We start from the raw sequence: 2,515 nt of genomic DNA, 5'->3' as shown, positions 1-2,515 counted from the left end.
GAATGACTGATGGAAAGATGTGTTTTGTGCGACTGTATCAGAGTGGCAGTTTGTATGTGACCATCACGCAACTTCCTTTGTTTGCTATTGTTTGCTCAGCAGAGCAGTGCATGGCATGGCCCATGCTACAGTGTGAAGTTGAGTGGCTCTCTGTTCTCTGATACTGTTGACACACACGCACACACAATAACTGATACTCAATGAGAGAAAGGAGGTGGTTCCCCAGTCTGATCACATGGCTCTGGCAGTAATCACATGGCCCTGGCCTAAAACCAACAATACAATGATAACACCTCTGTTTGCACTTCATTGCAACGGGGGTATAGCTCAGTGGTAGAGCAATTGACTGCAGATCAATAGGTCCCTGGTTCAAATCCGGGTGCCCCCTCATTTTCTCTTGGATTTCTGTAGTAGTCAAACGTCACAATACAATTGCTTCACTCATGCAATTTGATTATGTTTTCTCTGTCTCCAGTCACTTATTAGATCAGATAACCTCGCGATATCAGTCAGTCAGTCAGCAAACAGCACCTCTGAGAATGGAGATGTTTGACAAATGATAGCTCTCCCCCTCCATCTGGGTCCTCATCTGTCAGGGATCGCTCCATCCTCCTCCTGTCCATCTGCAGGAGCGATTGCTTCTGTCTTCCAATACACCTTTCAAACCAATACGTTTTTTTGCCAACTTTTCTTTATATGTGAAAGGTTTTGCCGGACACAAAGCCTCTACTTTTATTTCCGCCAACCGACCTAGTCATGATTGTGGTAAAGTTCTGCTTACGGCTTACATGCTGACAAGACCGCAGGTGCCATCACGCGCATGTTGATTTTGTCCACCCACATCAGACAAGATCAGGTCATGCAGGTTGAAATATCAAAACAAACTCTGAACCAACTACATTCATTTGGGGGCAGGCTGAAAAGCATTAAACATTTATGGCAATTTAGCTAGCTAGCTGTTCCGAGCTAATTTGTCCTGGGATATAAACATTGGGTTGTTATTTTACCTGAACTGTACAAGGTCCTCTACTCCGACAATTAATCCACAGATAAAAGGGTAAACCGAGTTAGTTTCTAGTAATCTCTCCTCCTTCAGGCTTCTTCTTCTTCTTTGGACTTTATATGTCGGTTGACAACCAACTTTAAGGTGCATTAACACTACCAACTGGACCTTAGTTCATCTTTCAATCACCCACGTGGGTATATGCTCCTAAAAACTAATGAGGAGATACGAGAGGTGGGACTTGCAGCGCGTCAAGTGTCACGAAGAGAACCAAGTTCTATTTTAGCGCTTGGCTACCCAGGCACTTGTTGATGTGCGCGAGCAGGGTGGGTGCAATGAGAGAAAAAAAAAGAGACCATGTTTGTATGCGGCTTTATTAACTCAACAATATACAGTACCAGTCAAAAGTTTGGACACACCTACTCATTCATGGGTTTTTCTTTATTTTTACTATGTTCTACATTGTAGAATAGTAGTGAAGACATAACTATGAAATAACACATATGGAATCATGTAGTAACCAAAAAAGTGTTAAACAAATGAAAATATATTTTAGATTTTAGATTCTTCAAAGTAGTACCCTTTTCCTTGATGACAGCTTTGCACACTCTTGGCATTCTCTCAACCAGCTTCACCTGGAATGCTTTTTTAGTGGGACTATCATTTAACATGCAAAACTGAATGACGGGTCGCCACTGCTATAATGTAGCCTAAATCAAGTAGGCCTATTATTATTTTGCTTGATCGCATATAGGCAACTCCAAAAGCCTGCGGAGGTTGTGAAATATGAACACGAGACACACATACTTTAGAAAATATAGATTGCTATTATTTTCTATCGGTATTATGAAGATACTCTCAATGTAAGACCCTACGCCTACTCCCTAAGAAAGCAGAGTGAGGGTAGGAAAAACATGAAACGTGGAACAAAAATAGCAAAGACTTGCCTCGGGCTCTGTCTCAAAATATATATTTTTTTATATGAAAGCAGTTCCACATGTTGCCTTGACGCAAGCTGTGTGGTAAAAATATTATTTGTATTTTATTCTGTTATATTTCATTATGTAGCCTACTGTAAAATATGTGTGTTGACAGTGATCAGGGTAGCCTTGTCTGTTTAATGAGCACAGATACCTATTGATTTCATGTGCATGGCGCAGCTACGTAGCCAATAGGCTGCACAGACACCCACATCGGCCACGTACTGCCACTCTTATTAAAGTTGCCGGCATGTGTACGGGAGATAATAATCTGGTAAAAATGGGACTGTATGAATTGGATTAAAAAAAAAACATTGCCCGATATTTTTACAGGCAACATACCGTAAAGTCTGTCTGTGAAGGGAACAAGTCTCATTACTCAAACTCTTCTCCCTGTATTTCAAGGCTCACTGTAGAGAAATCGCTCTCCCCCGGCTTCCATCCATGATATTGTCCTTATTGAGTATTCTCCCCTACATTTTTAATTTAAGTTAACACAATTACTCCCCTATGAATTCTTTATCACTCCACC

At 41.2% G+C, this 2,515-nt stretch overlaps 1 non-coding gene across 1 annotated transcript; it reads left to right on the top strand.

Annotated features, from left to right (window-relative positions):
* The first annotated feature begins 316 nt into the window (after positions 1 to 316).
* Positions 317 to 388, top strand: trnac-gca (transfer RNA cysteine (anticodon GCA)). Its single transcript has one exon. It is a non-coding gene; the product is annotated as a tRNA-Cys (tRNA).
* Positions 389 to 2,515: the final 2,127 nt, after the last annotated feature.

The sequence above is a fragment of the Salmo salar genome, chromosome ssa03, assembly GCF_905237065.1.
Source record: "Salmo salar chromosome ssa03, Ssal_v3.1, whole genome shotgun sequence".
Taxonomy (NCBI): Eukaryota; Metazoa; Chordata; class Actinopteri; order Salmoniformes; family Salmonidae; genus Salmo; species Salmo salar.
The sequence above is the reverse complement of the archived record's forward strand: the minus strand, read 5'-3'. Positions and strand labels throughout refer to the sequence as shown.